The 13,539-nt window shown below is 44.4% G+C and overlaps 1 pseudogene; it reads left to right on the forward strand.

Annotated features, from left to right (window-relative positions):
- The first annotated feature begins 11,145 nt into the window (after window positions 1–11,145).
- LOC116661485 lies at window positions 11,146–11,523 on the forward strand (annotated as a pseudogene).
- Window positions 11,524–13,539: the final 2,016 nt, after the last annotated feature.

Genomic DNA, 13,539 nt, shown 5'->3' on the forward strand with positions numbered 1-13,539 from the left:
AGGGCCTTTTCACAGCCTCTGGCCTAGCCACCATGTCACCACAGGCTTCAGACACAGCTCCTGTGCATTCAATTGGTTTTAAAAGAGATCCCCAGCAGGTTGCTTGCAGGTCTGTTTGCCAAGCTGGAGGTCTGGAGCCGCTTTCTCCATGATGACGAGGGCAAAAGGGTGCACGGCTCCTTTTAAAGGGCAATCACTTCATTACTCAAAAACTATTCACCGTATTTCCACTATGAGGAGATTCCAGATGTGAATAGCTCCACCCTGTATGTAAAGTGTTTTGGATTCAGGTTTGGAAAGCTGTTTCTGCCACTTGGCATTGGCAGGTTTGGAAAGCTGTTTCTGCCACTTGGCCTCCTGACTTTTTGCACAGGAATCCTTGAGCTTAGAAAGTTAAAAAAACACTGATAAATTTCTTTAAGCCTTTGAGATGGCAAAACAATCCCAAATCTGCAGAGAAGGCCCTGAGAGGGTCCTGATCTCCCCCAGCAAGAGGGACAACTCCCAAGGGAGCCCAGCAAGAATTCCAGGCTTTTCTCTAGGCTCCTGCTCCAATTTTCATGTAAATCAATCTCTCTAAGCCTCTGTTTCCTCTTCAGTAAAATGGGAAGGATAATTCCTACAGGACAGATACTGTGCAGACTCAGGGAAAGGATTATGTAAAGCATTTAAAACCCAGCTTTGCTTGTCAGTGTTGTGCTGTAATTATTGTCACTGTTACTATTACACCCATCAAACTGTATCATCTCCTCCCCACTGGGAATTCATTTTGAGGTTATACCTTCTGGTCTTTTTTGTACAAAAGTTATTTGCAAGCAAATGGAGGGTAGTCCTAGCCAATATAAAATGAGAAACGATTCTTGATTTGGTTTTGGTTTTAGGGGGAGGGGGGTAGGTAACTTGGTTTATTTAAGTATTTATTTTAATGGAAGTACTGGGGATTGAACCCAGGACCTCTTGCATGCTAAGCATGTGCTCTACCACTGAGCTAGACCACCACCCGCCAGATGATTCTTCTTGGAATTCATATCCTGCCATCAGTGGGTTTTGATAGAAATGTCACACTAGAAAACAAAACACTTCTAATTAATACTCGTCCAAGATTGCAGCTTTGGTCAAAATACACTTTTCTATCCTCTTTGTGTTATGTGTTTGTGTGTTGAGGATATCAAGTCATCTAATTGCTGAGCATCTACTCTGTGTTAAATGTCATACTAAATATTGAGGAGGACATAGATAAATGTTAGAAAAAGCTATCTTAATGCAATCCATTTATGAACCCACTGTCAACATAATATAGTCCCTGTACTAGTCTGTCATTTGCAAGTGACAGATTCCCAATTGAGGCCGGCTTAAGAATAATTTATTAGCGTGTGTGCCCCATGGAGTAACAGAGGAATTCACTGGAGGAGAAAGGATGCTACCCAGAAAGAAGAGAGATGTCAGTGCAGGCGATTACAGTCCACCATCCCCCCCAACCCCCACCAACCAGTAACATCATGAGTGCCTTTCATGTAAGCCACGCCGAGAGTTCAACAAAAATAGCACACAAGTGAGAACTTCCTTTTTAAATGGATAAAATGATGATGCTTGAATCTTCCAGGAATTAAATCAAAGCAGACAAAACATTCATACCAAGGGGTCTTCCATAGGGAAGAGTATTTCAATGCCTCCGCTCAGCCTAATTCTAGAAACCTAGTACCTTTGAACAGATGGAGAGGTGGGAAAAATAAAAATGTGATCCTTCTAGCCCCCACCACACCCCCACTGCCACAATCTCACAGAGCTGCACTGGGCAAGCCGGGCACCTGCCCCAAGGTGAAGGGCCGCCCCCCTACCTGTGCACACTGTGCCAGAAACTCAGAGACCAGGTGCCTTTTTGCCATCAACTGTCCCTCTAAACAGTAAGCTTCTGAGGGACAATGGTAGAGTCCGCCCTGCTCACAATTTATTGAGTACCTACTATGTGCCAAGTGGGAGCAGAGAAGTGAAAAAAACAAAGCCCTTTTTCTCAGGGAGCCTGCCTTCCCGTGCACCAAAGAGGTGCATACATCAGATGTGAGAGGTGCTAGGAAAGTGAAGAGATGGGAGTGGGGTGGTTAGGAAGGTGCTGGGAAAGGCCTGGCCTCCCTTGGAGGTCTGGGAAGCTCTGGGGAAATAGGCCCAGGGCCAGAGGACACAGCCGCACTGATGTCGTTGGAGTCAAAACCATTCCCCAATCCGGCCCATTGGAAGAGCAGCCCAGGATGGGGGTGGGAGTGGGGGCTGGGGAGGGACCGTGGGAAAGACTCAGATTTTATGCCAAGTACAATGAGAAGATGTCAGAGAGTCTGAACAAGATAATTTGTAGTTTTAGAATTCGGTTCCCTGAAGGAGAGCAGGATCTGACACCAGAAAATATGCCACTTTGACATAAGAATTATTTCGAGCTGAAGGCATTTGAGTTCCTGAAATCCCTTATCTGCCTAAAAACAGAGCCATACCAAAGAACTCAATTGTCATACAGCCCTTTCCAGAGAGCAACTCTATTCTCTCCTAGAGATAGAAACACCTCACCCAAACGGACATTGTCACAAAACTATCCTATCTCCCATCTCTTCTCCTATGGGCCCATTTCAAAAATAAATCATTTGTTCTCCCTGAAGTGCCCCTTTGCCTTTCCCCATCCCCTGCAGTGATGACATAGATGCCCTAAAATCTAACCATCTCTGAGTCATATGTTTCCTTGTGAACTCCCCTGCCTACGTAGGTGACTCAATCTGTTTTATTCTCTTGCTAACCTGTCTTTTGCCGATTTACTTTGCAGGCCCCCAGGGAAAACACTAAATTGGATAGAAGAAGTCTTTTTCTTCCTGACACTTCCTGTCTTCTCTTTAGATATCTTCTTTTCCACGACTGACCCATTCATATGTAGACTGAATACATGAAGAGAGGTTTATTCTCACAATCTGTGAAATGATAAAAGTATATAAATTCCTACCTAGAAACAACCATTACATAAAGTTTTTTTTTTTTTTATTTCAAAGGTTTATTAAGAAGTTCTGGTATTCACAGTCTCTCTCACCTCCTTGTCAACTAATCTTATAATCGGAGACAGTTCTTCAAGGGGCCTACCTGGGCTCTAACCTCAGAGCTGTGGAATTTCACTCTTTCAGTCTGTTCCTCTTTTTTCAAAGATAGGGAAACCAGGCCCTTGCTGGCTTAGCATTTGGGGGAGGGCAGGCAGAGGGAGTGCCCAGAGATAGATGACCCAAGGTCAGTGGGCAAGTGGAGTGCTCTGGGATGGATTTTTTTCTCCTCCTTAGAATGTATAACCACTGGGTAGAATGTTCTTTAGTCCTGCATCAACACATCATCACTGTGACCTTCCACGCCAGAAACAATCCTTGTAATAATGCTGACACTTTCTTAAGAGAACGCTGAAACACTTTTCCAGAGATAGCACCGCATTGTCTCATTTGGGAAACAAGTGGGGCGGAAACTCAGGGAAGTTAAATACTTGACTGAGATACTCAGAAGGTCAGCCGCTGACACGGGAAGGGCTCATAGACCACAGCTTGGTGAGCCTGGTTCCGATCACCTGCAGACATTTCATCTTGGTCGAAGTTCTGTTCTTAGTATCTGTGTAACTTTATCAGGTAAAACTGCACACTCTCTTGGTCGTAGTCCTCACACTATTTATTAATCTGCTGGGCCCTTTGATGTTTTAATTATATCTGAGTTGCCTAGATTTAAATTTCAGTGGCCAGTATCCAGGGTCTGGTCTCCCTATGTTCCAAAGAACACAGAGAGCAACACAGAGACCAGGAAAGCAAAGTGTCCCAGGAAAAGGCTTCCCTGACCAAGTCAGAAATGGATGAACATTGTGGGGACAAGAAACCAGATCTTTTTCCACCTCCACTTCTTTGCCTATCAAAGCTTTATTTCTTGTTACTTTAATTAAGTTTCTGACATCAGCCTGGGGGAAGGCTTGTATGCATGCAGCCTTGCAGAAAATAGCCCAGAACCCCACAATGGCAGCAGGAAACCCGAGAACTCAGTCACCCACCCAAGCCCTCCACCCTTTCCCGGGCCATTAAAATATCAATGTTATTAAATGCAAGAGTCAGAGAATCAAACCTTAACCTGTGCCTGTCTTGCGTTTCTGTTCCTCCTTTCTCCACCCGCCTGTTGTCCCTCCCACCCGTACAAGGATTGAGCTCTAAGCCTAACAGCCTTGCACTGCTGAGCTGTACATGTACAATGTGTGTCTGCGTGCACATGCTTCTCCAGAGCTGGCACACCTGCTCTCTCTCTCTGCAGAGACATCCTTCAGTAGTCTCTATTGCCCCGGTGGGCCAGCCTCAGGGATCACAACCCCATAAGCGGGGCCCTGAGCCCCACAGATTGGCTCCTGGAACTGGGCCCCTTCACATCCTGTCCCCAGACAGAGCAAAGACGGGGCTACTCCGGGGAGAACACACGCTGGAAAGAAGCAAACTGCATTTCAAGGCACAGGAGTTATCACAGGGAAATCATGGCTTTTTGTGTAGCTTGAATACTGGTGACTTGTTCTGTTTCTGGCTTTTGCTTACAAAAAAGAGACATCGGTCCAAAGCTCTGATGGTGTTTTTCTACTCAAGGCAACATAGACTCTAATTTTCAGCAAAAGCCACGAGAATGTCTTCAAGTCAGCTGGAGTGATTCAGCTCTTGAATCTGACCCATAATAACATCTTGCGTTTCTAAAGAACTTTCCAGCTTGCGAAGCGCTTCACATAGCACATTTCTTCACCAGGCGACTTTTACCAGGGCTTCTAGCTGCTGGGGGAGCAGCCTTCACACCAGAGCTGCTGAGATGGGGGAGTCTCCCAAGAGCACATCCAGCTAGCCAAGTTTCCTTCTAACAAAATTACACAAAATGCACAGCTACTTTTAAGACTCTTGCACATTTCATTCAACCAGTATTTATTAAGGCCCTGCCATGTGCCACCCTCTGGCCAGGCACTGTGGATACTGCCAAGAAGAAACAAACAAGAGGCACGGTCCCCTTAAATGCTAATGGACAAGTTACACATTAATCTGTAATCACACAGAGTAAACGTAAAGTTGCAACTTCTAAAGATACAGGATGATGACTTAGTCAAGGAGCGCCTCCCAGAGGAAGTGACCCCTGAGCTGAGATATGGAGGACCCTGGCATCGGGAAAGGAGAGAAGGGAACAATACTGCAGGGAGAGCGTGTATGGTTAAGGGTCCCCGAGATGCATGGGCACAAGATGCATGGCACGGGGGGCAGGATGAGGCTGGAGAGGGAAGTGGGGCCCGGGTGCAGGGATTTGTAGGATGTGTTACAGAACTGAGTCCTCAGCACTAGGGTAGCAGGAGCCATTGAAGGGGAGGGTCCTGATGAGATGGATATTGTAAAACATCACACTGTGGGATTAGGAGAAGAAAAGAATCAGAGCGGGGAAAGGTAAACAAGTTCAGATGCTACTGAAGCAATTCACGTGAGAGACTACAGTGGGGAGACAAGGAGGGAGAGAAATGGCAGGATTCCAGAAATGGGAAGTAAAGCCAACAGGAGTAAATGATGGACTGGGTCTGAAATGAGGAAGAGGAAGATGTCCAAGTGTCCTTTTTAAAGGAATACTTTGTACTTTAATGATATTCACTTAAAACAGTTAAATGTATGTAAAATCACAACTAATGTCCCCTAAAGCAAGTTGTAGCAGGCTCTCTCTGTGCACCACAGTGGAGTTCTTAGACTTGGAATTTGTGAAGTGCTCCAGCAGGTTCTGACAGCTTACAGAGCATCTGTTTATCAGACCTGATTGGTTCTTTAATGCACTGAGTGTTTAAGTAACTGGCCCAAAGTGATGCTGGAGCCAGGATTCACTACCAAGATGAAACTGGATAGGTTGAGACATCGTGGCTTAGGAAATTAAGGCATTGCTATTTCCAGAATCTAAGAGTTCATGTCACATCAATTTACAGAGAAGTAAAACAATATTCAAACAAAAACTCATTAGTGTGCCAATGAATCACTGCTGAAGGAGAAAGAAGGTGCATTCATCAATTCACCAGACATACTTTCATACTTTAGGGTTTTTAAAGGTACCTTGAGGTATTTAAAGCTGAATGCAGAAATCAACCCAATTGCATGCTGAGGAATAAAAATGTCCCCAAGTTCAAGCCAACACCATGAGGTCAGTGCTTTTTATTTCAATCAACAAATGTTTATTAAGTGAACTACCTTGGGAAAGTTACTTAACATTTTGGGTCTCAGTTTCCACATTAGTAAAAGGTGAACCCTAATAGTACCTGTTTTAAAGGACTGCTATAAGAATCAAGCGAATTAATTGATGTCAAAGACTTAGACTAGCCCTGGGACCTGGCTGCCTCTTCAACTCCATTTTGAGCCACTGTCCCCTGCAAACTAAATCTAATATAATCTTTTCCTTTCCTCAAAGCCTTCCCACATGCATTTTCCTTTGCAAAAACACTCTGCCTCTGGCTGGTGTATCTTCATTCTTCACGTGTCATAGGTGAAGAACAGCAGAAAAAGATCCAGGGGCCAAAGCTGACCACACACACAGAGTATACAAGTAGGTTTGTGTGTGCATAGGCACACAGACACGCACTTGTTTCTACATATATAAGTCAGCAGTCCAATGCTGTTAGGGTGAGAGGCAGTGTCTATACAAAATCAGCGTTCTACTAGGAGCATGAGACCCTCATGCAGGAAGTAACCCCACTATTGTCCTCTGTATTAGCCTGACCTCTATAAGAATATTCCATCCTGTCGTGGGTCCCCTGATGTCTTGGATATTTTTTTTAATGCAGTTGTGGATGTATTAAGGAGATGCCTAAAAAGTGTACCGTGAATTACTAAAAGCATGAAAAAACAGTGCTGCAAAGAAAGTTGTAATGATCAGAAGAAAGACAAGACTAACAGCTGACCAAATGCCTGCCTGTAGAAAGATAGGTAGATGCCACTTTAAGGAATGCTGTGTCTGTGGAAGACAGAAAGAGACAGCTGCCTTATGCAGCAAGACAGACCATTTTTACAATAATACAGCACACTGAGAACTGGATCCTTGGTATCTGCAACATCTTTCCTAGAATTTAGAAGCCCTGAGTTGGAATCCTGACCCTACCACTCACTAGCTGTATGACTTCGGGCAAGTAGTTAATCGCTCCAAGTCTCAAGTCACTCTTTTCTGCCAAATGGGAATAATAATATCTACCTCATGGGTTTTTGTAAAGTTTAATGAGATAATAATTCGTTCCTGGCTTTTAGTAACAATTCAAGGAAAGCTGGCTCTATTGTCCGCTTCCTACCTCACTCCCCTCAGGACTGGTCGATCACTATTAAGAAACTGTTCTCATTTTATTTCTGCATAAACTATACATAAGAGTCACTGGGGAAAATAAAAAAGAATCACTGAGTGCAAAGAATACTAAATACCAAATGAAATTAATCTGCAAAGGATGCATCTGGAAAAAAGATGGTTTGTTCCAGAACAATCATTTTAAACAAAAACAAAAAGCTTATTAGAAGGTGAGAAAGGCATCCTTGATGGATAAGCGGCAGCCCAGAAGGTCCATAAAAATGTTCAGACAGTCAGCAATTTGGCTAATTCACACAGGTGACTGACTAGGGGGAAGAAGGCTGAAGAGCTCAATTTAGATAAGGAAACAGACTCTTCCTTAGAGAAAGCTTGAACAAGAAGATTGCACCACACATCTCTGAGTGATAGATAGAAATAGAAAAGATGTTTGCCTCCTTTGTCCTTATCTTTTAAGGACAGCTGAACAAATGGTATCTTCTTGAGGAATAGAGTAAGTGGCAATGAACCACATGTTTTCTAGTATGACCTGGAAAATGAGCGTCAGCATCTGCCGTGGGGGTCTCCAAACCCCGGGAGGACCCATAATGCTGATGTACTGAAATCACAACCGATGACAGAGAGGATTGTTTTCTTTGACGTCAGGGGCATTGTTCATGCAAAATTCATTCCTCTAGGTCAAAGAGTCCATCGAACTTATGGTGAAATCCCAAAGCATTTGATAGATTCTCAGCGTTGCAGCAAGAGGGAATTCTAGCTCAAGGCTCCAACTCAAACTAAGCCACTGTAAAGTACTTTTGATATAAGGAAAAATAGAAAACAAAGATAGAAGGAAGAAAGAGAGGAAGGAAGGAAGCAAGAAAGGAAAGGAGAAACTGACAAGACGCCTCCTTGTTCAAACTTTAGTCAGGCTCCTCTGCACCTTCTTCTCAGCTTAGCCTCAACCTTGGGATGTTATGTCAATTTTACGTTGCTCAATTCTAGCAAAATTCCTGCTAAATCCATTTAGCAAGGATCCCCACCCTCAATATCTGATCACCCTCCATATTGGGTCCAATTCCTCATCTCCTATGCTTGGTATCATGTCACCCTGGTCTGCCTTCAGCAAGAATCATAGGTCAGTTTAGCCAGAATGCCCTTTTACCCAGATGTAACTTTAGTAATTTTCCAGCCACTGACCCGCAGCCTGCTCCTTGCCAGAAATCCCCAACTTGTCCATTCAGAATGGAGCCCTAGTCCAAACTGAGGTCTCTCTACCCCTATTACAACCATTCCTGAATAAAATCTACGTTCACTGCTCTATCTTCTGCCCAGCTCTGGTTTTCTTTAACACTTCCCAGCCTGATCACTCATCTTTTCTCCAGTCTTGGCTCCAAAAACATCTAGCTCTTCCTCAAAGTCAAATACACTCTCAGAAGATGAAGATCCCCATCAATAAAGGTATATGAAAGTCTGTCTATGCTATAGGCTTAGAAAAGAAAACCAAAAAAAGGGGGAGTGGAAATATTCACATTGTTTGAGCAAATGGCCCCAGGTGACTGCTTTAAAGATGAGAACAACTATCTGACTGTTTTGTTTTTTAAAGCTCATACTGCAGTCACAGCTCTGGCATTCATTAGGCAAGTCACAGATACATGGCATCCAGTTACTTGAACTAACTTGGCTGAGGGTCTTCAGTTATCTCCCGTTTGACTTCCTAGCTCACTTTTGCAGATTCCTCAGCCTCTAAATAAGGCACATTTTTAACCTTTTGGTCTCTGACAAAGCAGAGCTCTTCCTGCATGGGTTCTCCTTACCCTCACTCCAGGCCAACAATATTCTAAGGATTTTACTAATACCCTTGCCTGACATAACCTGGGATGTCAGACCTCCCCTTCGATTTAATCTCGATCTCTCTTTCCTCTCTCTTTTTTTTTATTTAAAATATATATATATATCTTTTTATTGAAGTATAGTCAGTTTACAATGTTGTGTCAATTTCTGGTGTACAGCATAATGCTTCAGTCATACATGAATATACATATATTTGTTTTCATATTCTTTTCATCATAAGTTACTACAAAATATAAAATATAGTTTCCTGTGCTATACAGTAGGAACTTGTTTACATATATATATGTATTAGTTTGTATCTGCAAATCTCAAACTTCCAGTTTACCCCTTCCCACCCTCTTCACCCCCTACCTGTAACCATAAGTTTGTTTTCTATGTCTGTGATTCTGTTTCTGTTTTGTAAATAAGTTCATTTGTCTTTTTTTTTTTTTTAGATTCCACATATAAGTGATATCATATGGTATTTTTCTTTCTCTTTCTGGCTTACTTCACTTAGAATGACAATCTCTAGGTCCATCCATGTTGTTGCAAATGGCATTATTTTATGATATTTTATGGCTGAGTGGTATTCCGTTGTATAAATATACCACAAGTTCTTTATCCAGTCATCTGTCAATGGACATTTAGGTTGTTTCCATGTCTGGGCTATTGTAAATAGTGCTGCTAGGAACATTGGGGTGCAAGTGTCTTTTTGAATTACGGTCCCCGCTGGATATATGCCCAGGAGTGGGATTGCTGGATTCTATGGTCTCTCTCTCCACTTTTGATTCCCTTCAGCTACCCCTTCATTTACACCTGTCACTTCCCAAGCCTTTCCCTACCACCTCCATCACCAGTGTGTCCCGAAGTCTGATGAGCAGATGCCTTAGTTTCTGTTTGAACATCTGTTCCTTTAACTACCTTATAGCCTTCACCCTCATCCATCCTCAGGCATCCACCTGGGACCTCAGTCTCACATCCCTGGGCACCCAAGCCCCCAACTCCACTTTCCCGTCCCTTCTGCCTCCACCCCCACCCCCACCCCCACCCCCACTAACAAGGCAAGGTGCCTGAGTCATCACTCTTCTCAGTATAACCACTAGACTTTTCTGGACTTGCTTTTTTCTTTCATTCTTTTTTTAAGGGATTTTTCACCAATAAGCAATCGGGGTTTAGATTGCCCAGTCTGTCCAAGAGAAGTCCAGATGAGATAACACAGGGACAAGGGTTCATTACCAGTAAGTCTTTGACAACCTTAGAACCATCGGCACTGTTTTTGGTTCAGGTGAGATGGATGCTGACATGGCGCCTCACACTATTGGCCTGTGGTCCAGCCAATGAGCCCGCTGGTCTCTTGACAGGCTGCTCAGCCCTTAGGCACAGCCTGGCCTGAGGGTCAAGGCCCCAGAAGCCACCCAGACAGTGGGAGCTAGAGGCTGGTGGTAAGGTGGGAGAGTAGCCAGTCCTGAGTACATCTAAAGAGACTTCTGTTGTTTTCCTTCAAACAACTTTCAATGGGGAATATCTTAGAAAACTCTGAGCACATTCAAAGAACAAAGATGTAAAAGGAGCTGGAAAATAGGACCCATGAGGGATGGAGAGGAAAAGAAGAGAAAGCCTGGAGGCCACTTCACAACGGCCTACAAAGTTTAAAGGGATATTCCTCAGAGGATGGAGACCAGCTGTTCACCGTCCCCAGCGAGGACGGAACAAAAGGAAGTGAGCTTCAGCATCCACGGGAGTGACTCAGGCTGGAAAATAATCGCTGCCAGTGAGGATTTCGGGCTTGGGATGAATTATCGGGAGCAATCAGGGCCTCTTGTCCTCTGGAGGTCTTCAGAAGATGAAGGAGCTCCCCACTGGCTGCTCTGAAAAGCCATCTTTGCATTGTTCCTGTGTCCGCCTCCCGGTTTGCCGCCGCCGCCGCCGCCGCGGCGGACTCCAGCAGCTTTATCGCCAGAGTCTTCCAACTTTCGGTTTCTTTTTAATCCTCTGCATAGGATCACCGGCGTGCCCATCATGTCAGACGCGGCCGTGGACACCAGCTCAGAGATCACCACCAAGGACTTAGAAGAAGGAAGTTGTGGAGGAGGCGGAGAATGGGAGAGAAGCACCTGCTAATGGGAATGCTAACGAGGAACATGGGGAGCAGGAGGCCGATATTGAGGCAGATGAAGAAGAAGAAGAAGGTGGGGAGGAAGAGGAGGAGGAAGAGGAAGGTGATGGTGAGGAAGAGGATGGAGATGAAGACGAGGAGGCAGAGGCAGCTACGGGCAAACGGGCAGCTGAAGATGATGAGGATGACGATGTTGACACCATGAAGCAGAAGACTGATGAGGATGACTAGACAGCAAAAAAGGAAAAGTTAAACTTAAAAAAAAAGGGGGGGGGGGGCACCGTGACCTATTCACCCTCCACTTCCCGTCTCAGAATCTAAACGTGGCCCCCTTCGAGTAGAGAGGCCCGCCCGCCCGCCTGCCTGCCGCGGACAGCGCCACCTGCAGATGACACGCTCTCCACCACCCAACCAAAACCACGAGGTGAATTAGCAACAGGGGAAGAAAAAAGAACCAAAACGTCCAAGGCCTTGCTTTTTTTCTTAAAGTACTTTAAAAAGGAAAATTTGTTTGTATTTTTTATTTACATTTTATATTTTTGTACATATTGTTAGGGGTCAGCCATTTTTCATGATCTCGGATGACCCAACCAGTCCTCTGTCCTGCTTCTGACTTGACTTGTGGTGTGACCATGTTCATTGTAACCTCAAAGGAGAAAAAACCTTGTAAAAAAAAGCAAAAACAACAACAAAAAATCTTATTCCGAGCATTCCAGTAACTTTTTTTGTGTAGGTACTTAGCTGTACTGTAAGTAGTTGGTTTGTATGAGATGGTTAAAAAGGCCAAAGATAAAAGGTTTCTTTTTTTCCCTTTTTTTGTCTATGAAGTTGCTGTTTATTTATTTATTTATTTATTTTGGCCTGTTTGATGTATGTGTAAAACAATGTTGTCCAACAATAAACCGGGATTTTATTTTCCTGAGTTGTTCTAACAAAAAAAAAAAAAATAGAAAAGAAAAGAAAATGAAGGAGCTCATCTTCCTGGACAGGTCAGGTGTGACCCTGTCAACAGGCAGAGGAGAAGAAGAGGACCAGGGTCCAGTGTTTCACCAGCCACATGAGCCTACGACGTTTGCAAATAGCCAGTGCCTTAGTCCTTACAGTATGTCCGGCAGCATAATAGTTTTTTGGACTCTGACATTTGCAGAATTGAGCCCAGGGAGAGGTAAAAGAGAAGGCATGCGAGGAATGAGAAATGGGAAGAGAAATGGAATCATTTTCCACAGGAGAGGGAGGGGGAAACTGCAAATAACCAAATGCCAGCCCTTAGTAACTATCAATTTCTAAAGTGAGAATCTCTCACTTTTTCATATGAAAATTAGCTTCCATATAAATACACTAATTGGCCATTCTTGTCTTTTCTTTTGGGGTTTCCTGGCATCCCTTTGTGTGCTCTCTGTACACCTTCAATATTAGCCTGTCTCAGTTTCCTGCACAGTAAAAGCCAAAGACAGATTCTTGCCATTGAATCCAATGCTTTACAAATCCAAAGCCAGAATCTTTGGTCTGACATTACCCGTCTATTTAAACTCAATCCCAGCACTCAATTTCTATAGATATTTTTCTTATTTTTAATTCCTTAAGACCTTTGGGTAGCTCTCCAGTCTTTTTCATTAAGTCCAATACTGAAGGCCTACTCCTATGTCCTCAGAGACAATGTCTTTGAATCAGATGGGCATCCAGGGACAGCCATGCCCATTGGGCTGAAGTGCCCTGAAACACGTCCCCCCTCTCACTGGATGCAGGGCTGCTCAAGGAGCCGGCCGGTGGCTGCACTCACAGTGCAGGAGCGTGACATTGTCTGTCTCTGCCATCAGAGCAGGCCCTGAGGATGACTGAAAGGAAAGGACCCTTGTCTCTGAGTCTCAGCCAGTACCCGGGGGCCCGCTTCTAGAGCGACCACCGTCAGGATCCCCTTCCTCAGGCAGCGGTGACTGCAGGCACCAGGCTGCGAGCCCCAGAAGAGCCAGGTCTCCTCTGTGCCGTTCAATGTGCGTGTCCCTGGTGCCCAGAACAGTGCCAGATGCGTCACAGGGGAGCATCGATATTAATATTCAGTGACTGAGTAAACAGATAACCAGAGCCTTGGAGACTACCCCCCCAATTCCACAGTTCAGCACGAGGTTCTTTCTTAGGTTTGTCATAATCCTATCTGCACTGTCTCGTTTCCTACCCCTGGAAATAAATACCTTTTCTGATGAATTAGTCCACGCTAAGATGTTACTGGGTGCTAATGGGTTCATCTCCCTCTCTCTCTCTCTCTCTGGCTCTAGGCCTGAAGC

The sequence above is a fragment of the Camelus ferus genome, chromosome 35, assembly GCF_009834535.1.
Source record: "Camelus ferus isolate YT-003-E chromosome 35, BCGSAC_Cfer_1.0, whole genome shotgun sequence".
Taxonomy (NCBI): Eukaryota; Metazoa; Chordata; class Mammalia; order Artiodactyla; family Camelidae; genus Camelus; species Camelus ferus.